This window comes from Microcaecilia unicolor, chromosome 10, assembly GCF_901765095.1.
Source record: "Microcaecilia unicolor chromosome 10, aMicUni1.1, whole genome shotgun sequence".
NCBI lineage: Eukaryota > Metazoa > Chordata > Amphibia > Gymnophiona > Siphonopidae > Microcaecilia > Microcaecilia unicolor.
This window is the reverse complement of record NC_044040.1, coordinates 8,465,699-8,488,337: the sequence shown is the minus strand read 5'-3', so window position 1 is coordinate 8,488,337 and position 22,639 is coordinate 8,465,699.

The following is a 22,639-nucleotide window of genomic DNA, read 5'->3' as shown; positions in this document are numbered from 1 at the left end:
CTTGGGGAACCCCAACAGAGAGCGGGATGGGGGTGGAAGAGGAGCCATTAGAAGATACTCTGAAGGTGCGTTGGGAAAGATACGAGGAGAACCAGGAGAGGACGGAGCCCTGGAACCCAAATGAGGACAGTGTGTCAAGAAGTAAATTATGATTGACGGTGTCAAAGGCGGCGGATAGGTCGAGGAGGATGAGGATGGAGTAATGGCCTTCCTTCCCTCAGCAATCAGAGGGGGGTCTCTCCCCCCCCCCCCAAGCCGCTGGTACCTTTTACATCCTTCTCCTCTTTGCCAGTAACAAGCAGCAACTGACACCTGCTGCTCATGGTGCCCCCCGAGCCTTACGTCTGATGCAATTTCCTGGTCCGGTGTGAACAGGAAGTGGTGTCAGAGGAAAGGCTTGGGCTCGGCATGAGCAGTATTAGATATGTCTCTGCGAAGATATGAAGGATTTCAAAGGTAGCAGGGAGAGACCACCCCCCCCCCCCCATTTCCAGATCACCTTGCAGGGCTTGGGTATCCCTGCCAGCCACATCGCAGCTGGGTGGTCCTGTGCCACCCAGACTCACCCATGGCTATGCCACTGGCATCCACATAGCTAACTGTGGTCCTATCTGCCCATTTAGCGATGCAGGAACTGTCACTGAATGTAGCTTCTGGCTCTTACCCAGCTCTGCCCTTGTATCGTGGCAGTTGGAACCGATATCCAGTGGCATTGCCCAGTTTGGTTCCGCTGAATACCGGCAGCCAGCCCATTAGACTCCTGCCCATTTAAACCATGCTGAACATCGACCCTGGCATTTCTTAGACTGCCAGGGCAATGGAAAGTGGTTCACCGTTAAAAATACAATGAACAACCATTATGTAAAAAAAAAAAACGTTATAATAATATAATAAAATAATACATTACGTAATCAATGCATGAACACGTTTTGTATCTGGTATAGCTCTCCAATACAATATGAGATTGAAAAATGATTGTGAACGGCGCCAGGGGAGCGAGGGCGAAGGCAAAGATCAAGTAGAGTCTGTGGCAGGAGCAGCTTGTAGAGAAACTAAGCTTCGATAGCCCTGTGGTCTTTATCTGCCATCAAGGTCCCTGGTTTTTGATTGCATGTGAAACAATCACTAGCTAGTAGAGATAACGAAATCCCTGAGGGAATCGAAACAGAATGTTAAATCAGCCCCAAGCCAGTGTTATACTGTGATAAGATGATTTCCACAGCGCCAGGAAAGAGTTGTGTTAAGAGGCTGTTTTGTTTTCTTGTTAAACCTTGTTATTCCATTTGAGTTCCCCTCACTAAGATTTCAAACTTTTGCAGGCTGGGTGACACATTTACTAGCCTTTCTCAGTAAAATGCCTGAAAATGTGTATGTCAAAGCATGCATAGCAAGGGAAAGGGGATGGGATTTGATATACCACCTTTCTGTGGTTACAATCAAAGCGACTAGGACAGATCATTCCAAATAACCGAGGGACAGCAGAACAGCGTACGCTAGAAACTGCATACAATTGCAGAGAAGCATTGGAATAGAACTTGTTACCATCCAGGGCTGGCTCAAGGGATAGAAGCTCCCAGAGCCAACTTGTTTTGGTGGCACAGCCCCCTCCCCCCATCGCATTGCTTCCATCGCCCCCTCCCTCCCCACCAGTGTGGCATATCTACATAGTAACATAGTAAACAATGGCAGATAAAGACCTGAACGGTCCATCCAGTCTGCCCAACAAGATAAACTCATTTTACATGGTATGTGATACTTTATACCAGAGTTTGATTTGTCCTTGCCATTCTCAGGGCACAGACCATAGAAGTCTACCCAGCACTGTTCCTATACTGAAAGTTCTGGAATCCTAAAGAGTTACAAGATTCTGGAACCCCAATTAGTAGCAACATTCCATGTAGAACCCAAAAGAGTAACATAGTAAATGAAGGCAGATAAAGACCAGAACGGTCCATCCAGTCTGCCCAACAAGATAAACTCATTTTACATGGTATGCGATACTTTATATGTAAACCTGAGTTTGATTTGTCCTGTTCCTGTACTAAAAGTTCTGAAGCTAATGTCGATGCCCCTTAAAATTTACACTCCAGCCCATCCATATCTATTCAGTCACGATCAGGGCGTAGACCGTAGAAGTCTTCCCAGCACTCTCCTTGTACTAAAAGTTCTGAAGATTCTGGAATCCTAAAGAGTTACAAGATTCTGGAATCCCAATTAGTAGCAACATTCCATGTAGAACCCCAAAGAGTAACATAGTAAATGAAGGCAGATAAAGACCAGAACGGTCCATCCAGTCTGCCCAACAAGATAAACTCATTTTACATGGTATGTGATACTTTATACCCGAGTTTGATTTGTCCTTGCCTTTCTCAGGGCACAGACCATAGAAGTCTGCCCAGCACTCTTCTTGTACTAAAAGTTCTGAAGCTAATGTCAAAGCCCCTTAAAATTTACACTCCAGCCCATCCATATCTATTCAGTCACGATCAGGGCGTAGACCGTAGAAGTCTGCCCAACACTGGGTTTTTTTCCCAGTTACCGGCGTTGCCACCCAATCTCCACTAAGATTCCACGGATCTGTTCCTTCTCAATAGGATTCCTTTGTGTTTATCCCACACACGTTTGAATTCCATTGCCATTTTCATCTCCACCATCTCCCGCGGGAGGGCATTCCACATATCCACCACCCTCTCCGTGAAAAAAATACTTCCTGACATAACTCCTGAGTCTGCCCCCCTTCAACCTCAATTCATGTCCTCTAGTTGTACCGCCTTCTCATCTCCGTCTCCCTCCCTTGGGCTGGCATCTCTCCATCTCCTGGTCCAGTCTCTTTGCCCTTACCACAGGCCGGCACTGTATTTTTCACCTCTCTCACTTCCCCTCAGTCTTGTAAAGTTTATGTTGGTTGGCGTCAGTGGCAGGCAGCATGATAGGTTGCCCTTGGCCCGCTCCTGGGTCTTCCCTAAATTGTATCAGAGGAGACAGGATGCGGCAGAGGGAAGACCCAGGAGCTGGCCAAGGGCAACCTATTGATGCTACCACCGCCGGCAACCAATGTAAACTTTACAGGATGAGAGAGGTGAGGGAGCAGTGCTAACTGGGTATTTTGGCACTCTTAATCAGAGCCTCACCTGGTCCAGTTAAGCCAGTCCTGTTACCATCTGCATCAATGCCACATCTTGGTCAAGATTTTATGATCTGCAGACAAAGGCATGTGGTGGCCATACCTGGCTGCCAACATCTTGCTTCTCAAGGCTGGAGTAATTAAATATCTTGCAATAATGAAATTCTTGCTCTACTTTTATATGGTGATAATTGCCATTCTTGTCATCTGATTTTTCAAATAACTTTCTCTTTGCAATAACTCCGAGATGTTCAAAGCCATTAAGCAAAGGATTACAAAAATGGCGCAAGACCTGCAATAGAAGGTCCTCCACGCAGAGGCTTCAGAATGTGTTCTCTAGGGTGGGGGGTTTCAACTAGAGATTTGCATGGGGACAGAAATCTAACCAGTCCCTGCGGTAATCTAACCCTAACCCATCCTCACCCATCCCCATCACAAGTAATCTCCTCCATCCCCACCCCACCCAGCTGCACAACATTGCATCTCGTCACCCAGTCACTTTGACCCCTCCCAAGAAAGCCAGATTCTATAAGCAGTGAAAATTCTGGTAAAAGTAACATAAATGCATTTTCTTCCATACTCTCCTGAATAAAAAAAATATATTTTAATGCATATTTCTAAAACAAAAAGGAAACATTAATGAGCAGCATGACCCCCTTTCTTTTCTTTCCTTTTCCTCCCATCCAAGAGCAGCATGTCCCCCTCTCCTCTCTATCCTCTTCTATCCCATGTGCTCCATTTCCCTTCTTACCTTCCCCCTTCTCCATGTATATTCCCCTTGCCAAAATATTTTCCAGCACCCTTCCTTCCTTCCTCCCTCTCTCCATCCTTTTTAAAGCTCCCTCACTCCCTCCCACCCACGTCTCCCCTGCACAACTCCATCCATCCACCTCCCCTCCAGCCCTGGGTGCCCTCCCCAAATGTACCTCAGTACATAAGTACATAAGTAATGCCATACTGGGAAAAGACCAAGGGTCCATCGAGCCCAGCATCCTGTCCACGACAGCGGCCAATCCAGGCCAAGGGCACCTGGCAAGCTTCCCAAACGTACAAACATTCTATACATGTTATTCCTGGAATTTTGGAGTTTTCCAAGTCCGTTTAGTAGCGGTTTATGGACTTGTCCTTTAGGAAACCATCCAACCCCTTTTTAAACTCTGCTAAGCTAACCGCCTTCACCACTTTCTCCGGCAACGAATTCCAGAGTTTAATTACACGTTGGGTGAAGAAAAATTTTCTCCGATTTGTTTTAAATTTACTGCACTGTAGTTTCATCGTATGCCCCTTAGTCCTAGTATTTTTGGAAAGCGTGAACAGACGCTCCACATCCACCTGTTCCACTCCACTCATTATTTTATATACCTCTATCATGTCTCCCCTCAGCCGTCTGTTCTCCAAGCTGAAAAGCCCTAGTCTCCTTAGTCTTTCTTCATAGGGAAGTCGTCCCATCCCCGCTATCATTTTAGTCGCCCTTCGCTGCACCTTTTCCAATTCTACTATATCTTTCTTGAGATGCGGCGACCAGAATTGAACACATCCTGGTGGTCTAATGTCCTCCAAGGGGCAGGAAAGATCCGCACTCTCTCCTGCCTGCTGGCGCCATTTTTTTAAATGACTGCCGAGACTTCAAGTGCTGGCCTCGCAAGTCTTCCACAGAAGTCTCAGCGGCCATTTTAAAGAAACTGCAGCAGTGAGAGTATCAGCAGCAGCGAATAGTAAAAAAGAGGGAATGTTTCCTGCCCCAAAAAGCCACTAGACCACCAGGGAAGGGAAGGCTCAACTTGCCTACACTTCCGTGGGAACCCCGTAGAACCTGGGTCCATCCCTGTGGGATCCCCGCTAACTCCATTCCCGTGCAGCTCTCTATTCTCAATTCAGTCCTTGGGATACACCCAGCTAGGGTTACCATACATCCGGTTTTACCCGGAGATGTCCTCTTTTTGAGGACACAGCCAGGAATCTGAGCAGGTTTTGCCAGCCTGCCCGTTTGTCCGGATTTGTGGACAAACGGGCAGGCTGGCGGGTGGATGGGCAGGTGGATTTCAGGTTGTCCTATCCTCTTCTCCCCTTCTTTACCTTAGTGGCCTGGTGGTCTAGTGACCTCTTTGGGGCAGGAAAGAGCCCCCTCTTTCCTGCCCGGCGCGGCTGCAGACTGTCTTGCTCCTGGTGCCATGTCAAAATGGCTGCCGAGAGTTCAAGTGGCGGCCTCGTGAGACTTCCGCAGAAGTCTTGCAAGCTCACTGCTTGAACTCTCGGCAGGCGTTTTGAATTGGCGCCAAGACCAAGACAGGTCTATAGCTGCCCAGGGTTCCCTGCCCCAAAGAGGCCACTAGACCACCAGGGCACTTCAATAAGATACAGGAGGGGAGATACAGTAGTGAATGAATGGAGTCATGTGGGTGAAGGGAGGCTGGAAAATTGGGGAGGGGATTTACATGGCGGGGGGGAGAGAGGGAATCTGGCTTTCTTTGGGGGGGGGGTCAAAGTGATGGGCGGGACAGGGTGTGACAGGGGCAGGGCATATGCCTTCTTTTAGGGCAAATATGGTAACCTTACACCCAACCATTCGGGATACCTGCAATGAATATGCATGACATAAATGCATGTAGTACTTTATTTTATTTTATTTTATTTTTATTTATTGTATTTGTACCCCACATTTTCCCACCTTTTTGCAGGCTCAATATGGCTTACAGAGTATAGATATGATAACGTCGTTACATGATTTAAAAAACAGTCGATCATAAGCAAAGGTCAAAGAGGATTTAGATGGAAAGGTGTTAGATAAGGTCGTGTGCGAGGTGTTTTTTGGTGTACTTGGGTGGTTTAAGGAATGAATTGTTTCATTGAGGGTGACTTTTGTAGGCTTTGTGTTTTCAAAGCTTTGCGAAAGCTGGTTAGATTGGTCATGGTTTTCAGGGCCATGGGTAGTGCGTTCCAAGACTGTGTGCTTTTGTACGCAAAGGTAGTAGCATAAGCCTGTTTGTATTTCATTCCTTTACAGCTGGGGAAGTTCAGATTGAGGAATTTGCGGGCCGATCTTTTGGCATTTCTGGGCGGTAAGTCCACTAGGTTTAACATATAGAGTGGGGCATCTGCGTGGATGATTTTGTGTACAGTCGTGCAGATCTTGAACTCAATTCGTTCCTTGAGCGGGAGCCAGTGCAGTTTCTCTCTTAGGGGTTTCGCACTTTCGTATTTAGGTGTACCAAAAATGAGTCTGGCTGCGGTGTTCTGGGCTGTTTGGAGTTTTTTGATGGTCTGTTATTTACAGCCTGCGTACAGAGCGTTACAGTAGTCCAAGTGGCTTATTACTAATGACTGTACTAGGGTGCGGAAGATGTTTCTTGGGGAAAAAAGGTTTTATTCTTTTGAGTGTCCACATCGATTGGAACATTTTTTTGTTGTTGTATTCTTCGCGTGGGTGTCCAGAGTGAGGTTTCGATCAATGGTGACTCCAAGAATTTTCAGATTTTCTGAGATAGGAAGTGTGTAGTAGGGTGTAGTTATTGTGGGGTAGTTGTTTGTATTGTATTGGGAGGTGAGAACTTCCATTCTATCTCATGCGTATTCATTGTGGGTCTGTCCTAAGGCCTGGATTCAGAATTCCTGTTCTAGAGGGACTAAAAAGGATTTGAAAGGGGGGAGGGGGTATGAAAGAAACATTTTACTATCCAACAGGTTTCAGTAGAGTGAAAGAAATGTGATCTCTTTTAGAGAAAAATATTCAAGGACAAGGGCTTGTGATACGAAACTGGCCAGATGGAGACTGAGAGGGAATGTGAGGACACCTGTTACTGAGAGACTAGGAGATGCTTAATATCGCCTCCTATCAGAGCTGGGGACAGCTAGCGAGGGGATTGGTACGGGAAAGGGAAGGAAACGGTAGAGTCGGAATAAGTAGGACACAACGTTACTGGACAAACTGAGTGAGCGGAGAGGCCCTTATCCACCAACAGGTACGAGGTTAAAAATGTTTCGACTCTAGAGGTATAAATTCTTTTTGCAACATAATTTTTACTGCAGGGAAAAGCAGAGCTTGAAAAAAGTGATATGTATTTAAATAAAAGTGTTAAGTAAAAATGCATGCAGTTTGAAACTGTACTGACAAGTGTTAATGTGTTAGAGAGTGTGCTAAGATCAGTTACCAAAATTATAATAGTTTAACCTTGAAGCAGTGCAAGGGCAGTACATGATGTGGGGATGAGATTCCCAGGTGTACCACAGGGTAAGAGTAAGGGTCGTGCGTTTGAAATACCACCTTTGTGTGTGGTACAACTAAAGCAATTACATATTCCATTCAGGTACTTTCTTGTCCCTAGTGGGTTCACAATCTAACCCCCCCCCCCCCCCTCCTCATTTGCTAAGCTGCACAGCAGTGCTGACACAGCCCATTCAAAGTGAATGGGTTGTGTTGGCATTAGCGTGGCTTAGTAAACGGGGGGGGGGGGGGGGGGGGAAGGAGGGGTGTTAGATTGTGAACCCACTAGGGACAAGAAAGTACCTGAATGGAATATGTAATTGCTTTAGTTGTACCACACACAAAGGTGGTATTTCAAATGCACGACCCTTACTCTTACCCTGTGATCTCCACATTGAAAAACTGTGATAAGACAATGCTGAGGGCAAACAAAATGTCAGTTTGCATAGGGAGAGCTGATAACATCTGGAATATTTATTTATTTAGATTTTGCTCACACCTTTGCTCAAGGTGAGTTATATTCAGGTACATCTGTCCCAGGAGGCAATGGAAGGGTAAGTGATTTGCCCAAGACCACAAGGAGCAGCAGTGGGATTTGAACCGGCCACCTCTGGATTGCAAGACCACCTCTGGATTGCAAGACCGGTGCTCTAACCACTAAGCCACTCCTCCACCCCAAAGAATCTTGTTACTCTTTGGGGTTCTACATGGAATGTTGCTACATGGAATCTTGTTATTCTTTAGAATTCTAGAATCTTTATTTATTTAGATTTTGCTCACACCTTTTTCAGTAGTAGCTCAGGGTGAGTTACATTCAGGTACTCTGGATATTTCTCTGTCCCAGGAGGGCTCACAATCTAAGTTTGTACCTGAGGCAATGGAGGGTTAAGTGACTTGCCCAAGATCACAAGGAGTAGCAGCTGGATTTGAACCAGCCACCTCTGGATTGCAAGACCGGTGCTTTAACCACTAGGCCACTCCTCCACTGGGCTGGATTCAGTAAATGGTACCCAGAGTTAGACTTGTTAAGATCTGTACTAAGCCCCAATTCTACGAAGGTCTTTTAGCGCTAACCCCCAGCTTCTATAAAGGGTGCCCAAATCTGGGTGAAATCCAGAGATGTGTGTGCAACTTAATTGATTAACAAGCCAATTAACAGCAATTAGGTTTGCGCACACATTGGTCCGTGTGCTACTTGATAAGCCATAGTGCTTGATCCCCAAAAGGAGGTGTGGCTATGGGAGGGGCATGGACGGGTCAGGGTCATTTTCAAAAAATGCACACAGTGTTAGAATTCCAGGAATCCTTGCCCAACTGTCACGCCATGATATACACCAGGTTTAGCTGGCGCGGGAATCCCCGCTAGACGCTCATCCCGGAGTGATCGTTATAGAATAGGACTAAGCACTGATCTTTCCCAGTACCTATTTTTCAGTACCATATACAGAATCTGGACCTTTATAGAATAGCGCTTAGCAGGGCCAGCTTAACTCATGGACAAGGTGAGGCTCCAGCCCAGGGCGCCAAACACCTGAGCCAGTGATGTCACTGGCCCTAGAGGTTGCTGGTAGTTTCCCCCTCCCAAACACAGAGTTTCATCTAGTGCTACCTACATCAGCACCCCAGTGTCTTCCTTCTGGTGCACCCGGCCCCTCCTTTGACATAAGACACAGGGGCCAATGCGGATAGCGTTAGGTGAAACACTGTTGGTATTCAGGAGGGGGAAACGTCTAGTAGCGCTATAGAAATGAAAAGTAGTAGTAGTACCGTGTTTCCCCGAAAATAAGACACTGTCATATTAATTTTTGCCCCCCAAAATGTGCTAGGTCTTATTTTCAGGGGCTGTCTTATTTTTCGGGGAAACATCGGGGTTGGATCGGGGTTGGCCCGCCCGCCCTCCGTCACTCCCGGAACTAACCTTAAACGCCTCCTTTCACCTTCGCAGCAGCAGGGCAGGCCACTCCTTCCTTCCGTGTCCCGCCCTCGCCTGACGTAACGTCCACGAGGGCGGGGCACGGAAGGAAGGAGAGGTCTGCCCTGCTGCTGCTTGCTGCGAAGGTGAAAGGAGGCGTTTAAGGTTAGTTCCGGGAGCGACGGAGGGTGGGTGGAGGGGGGGCCCGGCGACCTCGGGTGGGGGGGCAGCCCGGGGGCGGCTTTGTCCGGCTCTCGGCGGCCCTGCTTTCAAACAAAAATTTGCTAGGTCTTACTTTCGGGGGAGGCCTTATATCTACCAGTTCAGGAAAACATCTACTAGGTCTTATTTTCGGGGGATGTCTTACTTTCGGGGAAACAGGGTAGTAGCAGGAGGGTAGTCCTTATAATCGAAACTTCGAACGATTGGACAAACCATCCCCTACCCATCCATTTCGATTTCCCTCCTGTGGCTCAGAGCGAGTGAGTAGCAACGGACCATAGCAGTCGTGGGAGACGGTGCAGAGGAGCCTCCCTCCCTGTCACTGTTGGCTACAAAAGGAGTGAACACCAGAGTGTTCCTGGAGGCTCATTCCAGCTCTGTCTTCACCTTTGGCCACTGGGCATGATGCGGTGGCAGCATGTAGGCTGCAGCACATTGGTTACTGGGCCTGGAGCTGGGGAGGGGGATGAAGAAAGAAAATAGTTTAGTCCTTGATGATAATGATGCAGCCCGGAGAAGCTGTAGCGGTGGAGAGGGCAACAGAGGGTGATGCACTGCTGCTGGGTGGGCCACTCTTAATTGGACATCCAGATAATCTGGTTCGGATAATTGGAGTCGTACTGTATGTGCAACTCTATGCACTTTGCATGGGGCACTTAGGCGTGTGCCCATTTACAACTACCATTGAACTGGCATGAAATGTAGGTACCAATTTGGGTTTATGCTAGTATTCTATAGCAGCTGTTATAGAATTGATACTCAGCGTGTAGTTTCGATGCGCCTAACTGGAGACACCAAGTTCTACAATTGCTCTCTATGCCTACCCTTGATGGTCTGTACATGCCAAAAAAATTGGGAGTCAATATTCAAAGGCAGTTATCTGAATAAGAGCAACTTCTACCTGAATAAGTACCAACGAGACGAACGTTCATTGGCACTAACCAGATAGTATTGCTCAATATTTCTTCTGACTGCCTCGGCAGTGTCCGGAGAGGACCGGGGTGCTCCGTGGATGAGAAGACCCAGAGAGCTATCCGGATAAAGTCAGGACAGCAAAAGACTGTCCTAAATATATCCGGTTAGTGGGCTGAACACCAATTCTAACCAGAAGCGGAGCCAGGATGAGGCAAGTTGATGGCGCGGGGGAAGCGAGAGCGGACTTCCGCCGGCGCACATTTTCACTGCAACAGGATGAAAAAAATAGGTGCCGGTGCCGGTAGAACTCCGTTTGGGGGAGCGGCCGCTCCCCTCCCTGGCACCCCACCTAGCTACGCCACTGATTCTAACCGGCTAACAGAAGAGTGGAGGAGTGGCCTAGTGGTTAGGGTGGTGGACTTTGGTCCTGGGGAACTGAGTTCAATTCCCACTTCAGGCACAGGCAGCTCCTTGTGACTCTGGGCACTCCTTGCCCCACGTAAGCCGCATTGAGCCTGCCATGAGTGGGAAAGCGCAGGGTACAAATGTAACAAAAATAAAATAGATACTATTGGAGATTCTACATGGAATGTTGGAGATTCTATATGGAATGTTGCTACTATTGGAGATTCTACATGGAATGTTGCTACTATTGGAGATTCTACATGGAATGTTGCTATTCCACTAGCAACATTCCATGTAGAAGGCTGCGGAGGCTTCTGTTTCTGTGAGTCTGACGTCCTGCACATACGTGCAGGACGTCAGACTCACAGAAGTAGAAGCCTGCGCGGGCACATTGGTGATCTGCCAGGGCCGACTTCTACATGGAATGTTGCTAGTGGAATAGCAACATTCCATGTAGAATCTCAAATAGTAGCAACAGTGGAGGAGTGGCCTAGTGGTCAGGGTGGTGGACTTTGGTCCTGAGGAACTGAGTTTGATTCCCACTTCAGGCACAGGCAGCTCCTTGTGACTCTGGGCAAGTCACTTAACCCTCCATTGCCCCATGTAAGCCGCATTGAGCCTGCCATGAGTGGGAAAGCGCGGGGTACAAATGCAACAACAACAACAAAAAAATCAGTAAGCACCAAGTCTAGATGTTCAATGGCAGCCACTATCCAGATACTTCCGCTGAATATCTGAATTTTTTTTATCCCTGGCAGCTGACATTTTTAAAACCCTGCTGACCACCCTAGGATCAATATTAGGGCTACTGAGGTAAAACTTGGAACAACTAGGAACGATATGTATGATAGATTGCAAAAATTAAAAAAAAACCCTCTTGGTTAAATTCTTGAGGGCTTCCTAAACAAATTGAAAAGGAATGTTCATAGGTGCTTGTCACACTTTCTTCTCAGAAAGAATAAAAAAGCTTTTTGGAATAATCATTACATACTGAAAAAGCACATTAAGGATTTTATAAATATTCATGATATTTCAAATGAATTTTATGAATATTCAAACAGAAGAAAAAAAAAATCTGTTCCATTAAGCAAATATTATCTACTTAGCTGCTAAGTTCCACATTGGCTTCCACAATGACTGATTTTATTCTCAAGGAAAATGGCTGACAAACAAGAAGAAGGAAAGAGGCAGGTCGCCAACATCTCAAAACTCCCACTTGGTCCACATTTTGTACATAAGTAATGCCATACTGGGAAAAGACCAAGGGTCCATCAAGCCCAGCATCCTGTCCACGACAGCGGCCAATCCAGGCCAAGGGCACCTGGCAAGCTTCCCAAACGTACAAACATTCTATACAATCAAGCCATTGTGACATCACTAATGAGGTTGGCTCTTATTGGTGGAATGAGCCACTATGACATCACAATAGGTTAAATCACTGCTCTATGTAATAAAGTGAGCCAAGTAGAGGACATAAGTACATAAGTAATGCCACACTGGGAAAAGACCAAGGCTCCATCGAGCCCAGCATCCTGTCCACGACAGCGGCCAATCCAGGCCAAGGGCACCTGGCAAGCTTCCCAAACGTACAAACATTCTATACAATCAAGCCATTGTGACATCACTAATGAGGTTGGCTCTTATTGGTGGAATGAGCCACTATGACATCACAATAGGTTAAATCACTGCTCTATGTAATAAAAGTGAGCCAAGTAGAGGACATAAGTACATAAGTAATGCCACACTGGGAAAAGACCAAGGCTCCATCGAGCCCAGCATCCTGTCCACGACAGCGGCCAATCCAGGCCAAGGGCACCTGGCAAGCTTCCCAAACGTACAAACATTCTATACAATCAAGCCATTGTGACATCACTAATGAGGTTGGCTCTTATTGGTGGAATGAGCCACTATGACATCACAATAGGTTAAATCACTGCTCTATGTAATAAAAGTGAGCCAAGTAGAGGACATAAGTACATAAGTAATGCCACACTGGGAAAAGACCAAGGCTCCATCGAGCCCAGCATCCTGTCCACGACAGCGGCCAATCCAGGCCAAGGGCACCTGGCAAGCTTCCCAAACGTACAAACATTCTATACAATCAAGCCATTGTGACATCACTAATGAGGTTGGCTCTTATTGGTGGAATGAGCCACTATGACATCACAATAGGTTAAATCACTGCTCTATGTAATAAAAGTGAGCCAAGTAGAGGACATAAGTACATAAGTAATGCCACACTGGGAAAAGACCAAGGGTCCATCGAGCCCAGCATCCTGTCCACGACAGTGGCCAATCCAGGCCAAGGGCACCTGGCAAGCTTCCCAAACGTACAAACATTCTATACATGTTATTCCTGGAATTTTGGAGTTTTCCAAGTCCGTTTAGTAGCGGTTTATGGACTTGTCCTTTAAGAATCCGTCCAACCCCTTTTTAAACTCTGCTAAGCTAACCGCCTTCACCACTTTCTCCGGCAACGAATTCCAGAGTTTAATTACACGTTGGGTGAAGAAAACTTTTCTCCGATTTGTTTTAAATTTACTACACTGTAGTTTCATCGCATGCCCCCTAGTCCTAGTATTTTTGGAAAGCGTGAACAGACGCTTCACATCCACCTGTTCCACTCCACTCATTATTTTATATACCTCTATCATGTCTCCCCTCAGCCGTCTCTTTTCCAAGCTGTATAGCCCTAGCCTCCTTAGTCTTTCTTCATAGGGAAGTCGTCCCATCCCCGCTATCATTTTAGTTGCCCTTCGCTGCACCTTTTCCAGGCTTCCTCAAGCAGACCTAGAAGGGGAAGTTATCAACGTGGGCTATCGTCAAGAAATGTTATTGTACTATTAGCTAAGGTTATTAGTAACTAGGTCTCATTGCATAAAATGGGACATGTACTAAAATAGCACAAGTTAGTGGTGAAATAACACATCTTAACAGTACCCCACGTCGATAACTTATCCCCTTTAGTGTGAAGAGTTTCAGTCTCTGGTAACCAGAGCTGATGTTGTGATGTCATAATGCCTCATTCCACCAAAAAGAGCCAACCTCATCGGTGATGTCAGAATGGCTTGATTGTTCTTCACTTGGCTCACTTCTGACATTGTGATGTCATAATGCCTCATTCCACCAATGCCTAAGAAAAACCTCATCAGTGATGTCACGGTGGCTTAATTGCCCTATACCTGCCTCACTTCTATTACATATAGCAGTGATTTCCATTTCTAGATACATTTCACTAATTAAGGGGAGAAGTTATCGACATGGGTACTGTTAAGACGTGTTGTTTTATTATTAGCCACACTGATTAGTAACTAGGTCTCATTGCATAAAATGGAATCTGTGCTAAAATAGCATGAGCTAGTGGTAAAATAACACATATTAACAGTAGCCCATGTTATATAGGTATCCCTACAGGATGACTTGGGGTGGAAAGTGCCATTCCAACAGTTTGCCTTGCCACCTCTAGTAGAATTAGCATCTGTAATCTGGTCTGTCAGTGAACCATAGCATGCCTCTGCAGAGTCCTATAAGGTTTAAATAGCATCTCTTTCAACCGTGCTATTGAAATACTGTTTGAATCTCATAGGGCTCCATACAGGAGTCCTGTGATTCAAAGAACAATTATTAATTGTGTTTCTCAGTAAACGTAAAATGGAAGGAGCTATTGTGTGATTTGGGGAAGGGGAAGGAGAGCAGAAGCTAGATGAGACTCAGGGAAGGGGAGAAGAAGCTTGATGGCACTTGGAGGGGGAAGCAGAAGGTGGATGGCAGGGGAATGGCAAAAGGGAAGAACAGCAGAAGCTGGATGGGACTCAGGGGAGAAGGGAAGGGGAGAAGAAACTGGATAGGACTCGGGGTGGGGAAGGGGAGCAGGAGCTGGATTGGTCTGGAGGGAAGGGGAGTGAGAGTAGAAGCTGGATGGGACTTGGGAGAAAGAAGAAGAGAAACAGAGCAGAAGAAGAATTGGACTCGGAAGAATGGGGACTTGGTGATTGAATGCAGAGCAGGGAATTATGAATGTGAGAGACTGAATGGGGATTTGGAGGAGATAGGAAGAGGGTGTGTTAGGGAATGGCAATATTGATGGGAATTTGAAGGGGATATGTATGAATGGGAGGGGTTAAATAGGCTGGGAGAATGAGTGAAGGCATGAAATGGGGGTAAGAAAAAGAGAATTAAGTGTGGGGACAGCTTGAGACATTGCGTGAATAACCTGGAGGACTGGAGAACAGATGAGAGGCATTGAAAAAGGATAGGGGGTGCTGTGGCATTTGAGAGAGGAAAGAGATGGGTCTCCGAGGGGGATGGAAATGGGGTTTAAAGATGGTAAAAGAGAGGCAATAGGAGTGGGATAGAGGGTAAGAAAATGGCCTGGAGATAAGAGAAGGAAGGAGAGACAGAGCTGGAGCTGATGAGAGGAGGAGAAGCAGTGGAGAGGATGGAAATGGGGGACCAGCAAGTGGATGAAAGATAAAGGAGGACCAGAAGATATTTTTATATTCAATATTGTCAGGAGAGACAGAGGGGGCAATGGGTGTGCTGGCAAGGGGAAGAGGGAGATGAGAAAAGCCAGTAGGTAGATGAGAGGTGAAAAGGAAACTATGGACTAGAGGGTGAGAGAAAGAGGGTGAATATAGAGACAGGGAAAATAAAATAAGGAAACATAATAAATGATTAAGTGCCAGGCAGATGTGGAGAAGGAAGGGCGAAAGGCAGGAGGAGAGAGAAGAAATGGGAAGCCAAACAAGACTTGAAGTCCAGAGGAAGGCGACACAAATGGTATGGGGCTTGTGGTAGAAGACATAGGAGAAGAGACTGGAAGACCTGAATATGTAAAGCCTAGAGGAATGGAGCGATAGGGGAGATATGACGCAGACATTTAAATACTTGAAAGGTTTTAACATAGAAACAAATCTTTTACAGAGATGAGGAAATAGTAAAACTGGAGGACACGAATTGTGTTGATCAGTAGAAGTTGTTGTTTACTTTTGCAGAGTATGTTCAGATGCCTGTTCTTGTGTGTGTGTGTGTGCGCGTGATAATGTTTGAATAACTGTCTCAACAAGCGACATCATTAACGGACAGTTGGGTATATATGTTGATCTCAACTTTGTTAAATGTTTCAGAGATATCCATTGACTTGCTCCCATGATGTTACTGAATTCTATTATTTGGTCTCACCGTGGGGCCCTTCTACTAAGCCGCATAAGCGTCTAAGTGCACCAAACGCGTGCCAAAATGGAGTTACCATCTGGCTACCACGTGGCTCTTACGGTAATTTCATTTTTTGCACATGTCCGATACGTGAATCTGGAAAAGTGGAGGAGTAGCCTAGTGGTTAGGGTGGTGGACTTTGGTCCTGGGGAACTGAAGAACTGAGTTTGATTCCCACTTCAGGCACAGGCAGCTCCTTGTGACTCTGGGCAAGTCACTTAACCCTCCATTGCCCCATGTAAGCCGCATTGAGCCTGCCATGAGTGGGAAAGCGCGGGGTACAAATGTAACAAAAATAAATAAAAATAAATAATCTCTATTTTCAGAGGCGGGTATTGGACGCACGTCAAGTGGCATTTGATGCATGTAGGTCATTACCGCCCAGATACTGCATGAGACTTTACGACTAGGTCAATGGCTGGCAGTAAGGTCTCAGACCCAAAATGGGTGTGTGGCAATTTTCATTTTGCCGCACATCCATTTTGGGCAAAAAGTTTTAAAAAGGCATTTTTTACAGATGCGCTGAAAATGATTCTGTGCCAGCACAAAACACGCGTCTACACTACCGCAGGCCATTTTTCAGCGCACCTTTGTAAAACAGCCCCTGTATTTCCAAATGTAAGCCACACTGAACCTGAGTTTGCTTGGCATAATGTGGGATATAAATGTCAAATAAAATAAAAACAAAACCTTTATCCTCCAAGTTTTAAGGCACTGTCTATTCAACTGGATAGTGATGGCACAAGGAAAGCAAGTTTGGTCCAGTGAAGACTAACTCAAAATAACCTGTTCCTTAACTGTATTGAAAATGCAACCATACAAGGCCTTTGTGGTTATTTTCCACTAGTAAGTTAAATGATTAACTGCCTATCTTGAAAGGATTGTATAACTTTTGGATGCATGACTAGGAACAAAAACACACTTGTTTATGCAATATCACAATTCCTCATATACAGCCACAAAGCAACCTTAGAGGGTGGACAGTACACAATGACCTCCTTTTATTATCAGCCAGACAGAAGAGATGAGAGTTAATTAGATTGTAAGCTCTGTCGAGCAGGGACTGTCTCTTCATGTTCAAGTGTACAGCACTGCGTACGTCTAGTAGCGCTATAGAAATGATAAGTAGTAGTAGTCTTTGGGATTCCGGAATCTTGCTATATTTTGGGTTCTGGAATCTTGCTACTGTTTCGGATTCCGCACAGAATCTTGCTACTCTTTCAGATTCCGGAATCTTGCTACTCTTTGTCCTTATCCCTTATTTGTCCTGTTTGTTTGTCCTGATTAGATTGTAAGCTCTGTCGAGCAGGGACTGTCTCTTCATGTTCAAGTGTACAGCGCTGCGTACGTCTAGTAGCGCTATAGAATGATAAGTAGTAGTAGTCTTTGGGATTCCGGAATCTTGCTATATTTTGGGTTCTGGAATCTTGCTACTGTTTCGGATTCCGCACAGAATCTTGCTACTCTTTCAGATTCCGGAATCTTGCTACTCTTTGTCCTTATCCCTTATTTGTCCTGTTTGTTTGTCCTGATTAGATTGTAAGCTCTGTCGAGCAGGGACTGTCTCTTCATGTTCAAGTGTACAGCCCTGCGTACGTCTAGTAGCACAATAGAAATGATAAGTAGTAGTAGTAGTAGTTTTTTGGCACAGTATAAATCAACACAAGAAAAAAACTAAGAAAAGCAATGTACTGCATTAGGGGGCTTATAGCCCATTTAGTTAGGTTTAATCAAATGAGAGATCTTCATGAAACAAAATATTTTTATTATTTTGACTTATAAAACCATTTGTCCCTGAAACATGCTCAAAACAGAATACTCCATTTGTGTATCTAAAATGTAAGTTTCTACAAATGAGGTGAAGTGAAGAAATGATTCCATATGAAAGGAGAGATTAAATTTACTTCCATTTCATTTCAGTATATTCCATCTTTATAACACCAGGCTTCCCAAGGCAGATTACAACAGTTAAGGTGAACCCATCAGGAAACAGGATATGCTCTCTTAAATTTGGCCATGTATTACTGTATTCTATAGAGCAATGTAAAAAAAAATGAGCACAAAATACAGAATTTATTACTGCTGGTTCTACCAGCTACAATAACTATTTATGTTGTTTTAGTGATATTCAATTTTATTTCATGATATATATCTAGATATGGAAAGCTTTCAAATAAATTAAAAAGCTGTCCAGCTTTAGACTTTTTACAGATGGCCCATGCATAGGCAGTCTGTTATTTCTAATAGTCTTTTGCTATTATTTTCAATAGCGTTTGCTATTGTTTTGAGTGAACTAAAATGTTGGCAAGCTCCGCCTACTGGCTTCTGCCCATATATTGGGACAGATAGGCTCATGCGTCTCTTGTTCTCAATCTAACCTCCTTGGGTGTAACTGAGGCTGTGAAAAGGGGGAGGAGTTTCTGAGGAGGAATTATCATTGGGTGTAACTGAGGCTGTGAAGAAGGGGTGGGACATATCAGAGGGTGTAACTGAGGCTGTGAAAAAGGGGGAGGATTTTCTGAGAAGGGAATTATCAGTGGGTGTAACTGAGGCTGTGAAGAAGGGGTGGGACATATCAGAGGGTATAACTGAGGCTGTGAAAAAGGGGGAGGATTTTCTGAGAAGGGAATAATCTGTAGGTGTGTCTGAGGCTGTGAGGAAGGGGAGGAATTTCTGAGGAGGGAGATATTAGTCGGCGTTTCCTTGGCTCAGGGAGGGATTTATGTGATGTCTGTCAGAGTGAGCAGATGATAGAGGGGTGGATGGTTTTGAGAATTAATTCTGTGATCTCTGTCATTGTGAATAGATCACAGATGACAGAGGTGTGGGAGAGTTTGAGGTAGTTGTGAGAGGCTGTCAAAGAGGGCAGAGCTTAGCTCTGAGGAAAAGATTTGACAGAGTTGAATTCACTGAGATTTCGTAGTAGTTTCTGAGGGAAAGGGAAAGGAATTCACCCTTTAATACCATTTCTCCTTGGATGGAGGCACTAAGGCGCTAGATATATATATTAATATATGTAAAACGGGGGGAGAAACAGAGCTAGCCTGGGGAAGCATCTGTCAGACAAGCCACCATAAGTACGTAAGTACATAAACATCGCCATGCTGGGACACACCAAGGGTCCATCGAGCCCAGCACCCTGTCACCGACAGTGGCCAAAAGAACAAGCAATTTGTCCCGCCCATCCTAGAAATACTGTACTCCTTCGTCCATTCAATAACATTCTATGGCTTTTTCGTCCAGGAAGTCGTCCAACCCTTTTTTGAAGTCCACTAACCGCCTTAACCACCTTTTCCGGCAACGAATTCCAGAGTTTAACCACGCGTTGAGTGAAGAAAAATTTCCTCCATCTGCCATTTAGATGCCCAGTCTCCCAGTCTCGTAAGGTCCTCTTGTCGTTTTTCACAATCTTCCCCGCGATTTGACTACTTTGAATAACCACTAGTTATTCAAAGTAGTCAAATCGCGGGAATTTGTCATCGGCAAATTTGATTACCTCACTAGTTACCCCCACCTGTGGGTCATTTATGAATATGTTAAAAAGCAGAGGTCTTCTCCATTGCGAATATTGACCTTTTAGTCCTACTCTCTGTTTCCTATCTTTCAACCAGTTTTTAATCCACAGTAAGACACTACCTCCGATCCCATGTCCCTCTAATTTCCTCTGTAGTCTTTCATGAGGGACCTTATCAAATGCCTTCTGAAAATCTAGATACACAATATCAACCGGCTCACCTTTGTCCACATGTTTGTTTACCCCTTCAAAGAAATGCACCATGAATACAGAGGGGGTATTACATGTTTTGTGTGTGGGGGGGGGGGGGGGAGTTGCATTAAATCTTCATCGCTAATGTCTATTCTTCCAACTTTCTCAAAGCCCACATTTCTTACTTTCCCTACAGTTACAAGCCTGATAAAACTCTTAATATCACTGGCAAAAGGCAGGCCGGCCCTTTGAGTGGATCTGCAAAAAATACCAAAGGTGAATCGGAAGGGAACGGAGCTGCAGATTGACTCAGAAGGGCTGGAACTTCGCGGCAGTCTGTTCTCCTAACATTTCAAAATAATCCCCACTCAAATGAATATGTTTGTTTTGCTGACTGTCTCTCTTTTTCTTTTTTTTTTTTTCAAAAAAGTTTCAAATGTCGTCTGTGTCGATTCGATTGCTTTGTATCTGCCTTTTCGTCTGAAGTGAAATGCTAACAGTTGGTTGGAAGTGTCTCGCTTAAGAGTTGCTATGGGGGTATTCTACGGAGGGAGTTGCAGCAGGTTTACGGAAGCTAATGGAAATGCTTTTATAAAAATTCTGGCAGCAATAAAGGAAAGCATTGGGGAGAGATCACACAGAGGCATTTTCATTTCTTCTGCCAATGATGGGCATTTCTGTTTCCCACTGAGACTTCAGGAACCAAAAGGTAGAATAATGTTCACTCGCGGGAGACCTCAGCAGCACACACCAGTAAAATCATACTAATCAAGAAAGTACATATTTCTCCCACACAGCACTACAGGACTATGACATTGTGACTTACAAAGGAACCAATTCTTATATTAATCTATTAATCCTGTATAAAAAGAATATGTTCCACTTAAAAATGTAAGCTGGCAGAGGGAGGGCCGGTTGGCGTGAATGAGGGAAAACTGTTGATGGAAATGCACTCTGAACCATTAGGCGTACCCTCCGTGCAGCGGCTGATTTCATCACCTTCCAGCATCAGCTCAAGAAATCCTTCACAACTTAAATTGCTCCCTTCAGCACCATTTAAAAATGCACTTTGCATGACTGTTTGAACAAAAACTATGTGTGTTTCTGAACATTGAATTAAATGGCTTCTTTCAATCGGCATTTTGAAGTTATATTCCATTCTGATTCCCTTACAGTTCCAGGGTCCCATTTCCATTGCAAAACAGACTGCCCCGAATGGTCTTTTGGCTGTGGATAGAAGACAAATTCTAGACAGATGATCCCAACATAGTTGATCCAAGGAACATATGTACTTGTTAGATACTCTAGCTGCAGGAGCAGAGATAAGAACATAAGAGTAGCCTTACTGGGTCAGACCAATGGTCCATCTAGCCCAGTATCCTGTTTTCCAAACAGTGGCCAAAGCCAGGTCACATGTACCTGGCAGAAATCCAAATCGTGGCAACACTCAGTACTACAAATCCCAGGGCAAGCAGTTGCTTCCCATGTCTGTTTCAATAGCAGACTGTGAATTTTTCCTCCAGGAATTTGTACAAACCTTTTTAAAGCCCAGATGCACTAACCGCTGTTACCACTTCCCGCTTGCTCTGCCCTGTTGGTACTTTTTTGTGCAGCTACAACCTCTTGCATTCACCCCTTGAAGACACAGGGTGAGTCCTACTACCCTCAACTTGTGAGTCTATATAGACTCAACAGGATGATGACACAGAGAAAAGTGCCTTCAGGATAGATGTTGATGTTGATCATACCTTTAAGCCTGTTGACCCCCATGTAGCTGCCCTCCCTGGCAAGTGGGAATCTGAACCTGATAGATCTACTCTTCTGACCCAAGGAAAGAAGTGTTAGAATCCAAAACTAGTCAAAAAATGGATTATGTTCCTAGGGAATGTAAGGGAGAAAATGTCATACCCAATACAATAACTCAAGGAAGCAATTGAAGAAATTCTGTCCCAAGACCCTGGGTCCCAGAAGATAAATTCACACAAACAAAACCCTTGGGGTAAATATACAACTGGCACTGGTGAGCAATTTTGCTGACTGCCACCTACATTATTCCTGTATATTCAATGGTGGGCCATGTCCTTGCTTTGGCATTTAATATCTGGTTTTAGCAGAGCAGACTAATACATAGCCAGTTAAATCGATATTCAGAAATTAAGTGGCTATGGGATAGGACTGTATTTTATGAGGTCCCATTTACGCGGTTAACCTGGCCGGTTAAGTTCTGAATATCAGCACTTGACCGACCAAGCGCTGACTCTGCCTGCTGAATGTCTCCAAAATAGCTGGTTTTCACTTGGCCGTAACTGCTTATTTTCAGCTTTGATAAACCGATTAAGTACCGCTGAAAATTAGCAAAAGCCCCAAACAAACGATTTAACTGGTCAGTGACTACTTTTGTCCGGTTAAATCACTTTGAAAATCGACTCACTTATGTCCATGAAAAAGCATCAAACACTCTTTGAAAAATACAGATAGAACCATATTTCAATCAAAGAGATTCTAGAAGGTACCAACAATACACTTCTATTAGCAATTCACCGAAGTCTCTCACCAATTACCATTGTGCACAACTCTGGCGGCACATAGTCATTAACTGACCATCCTGTTGGGTACAAGAAATTGTACTTAGCCATCTATCCCCCCTTCAGTCCATCCAGAACTCGGCCGCACGTCTTATCTTCCGCCTCAACCGATATACTCATATCACCCCTCTCCTCAAGTCACTTCACTGGCTTCCGATCAGATACCGCATACAGTTCAAGCTTCTCCTACTCACCTACAAATGCACTCGATCTGCAGCCCCTCCTTATCTCTCTACTCTCATCTCCCCTTATGTCCCCACCCGTAACCTCCGCTCTCTTGACAAATCCCTCCTTTCAGTACCCTTCTCCACCACCGCCAACTCTAGGCTTCGCCCTTTCTGCCTCGCCTCACCAC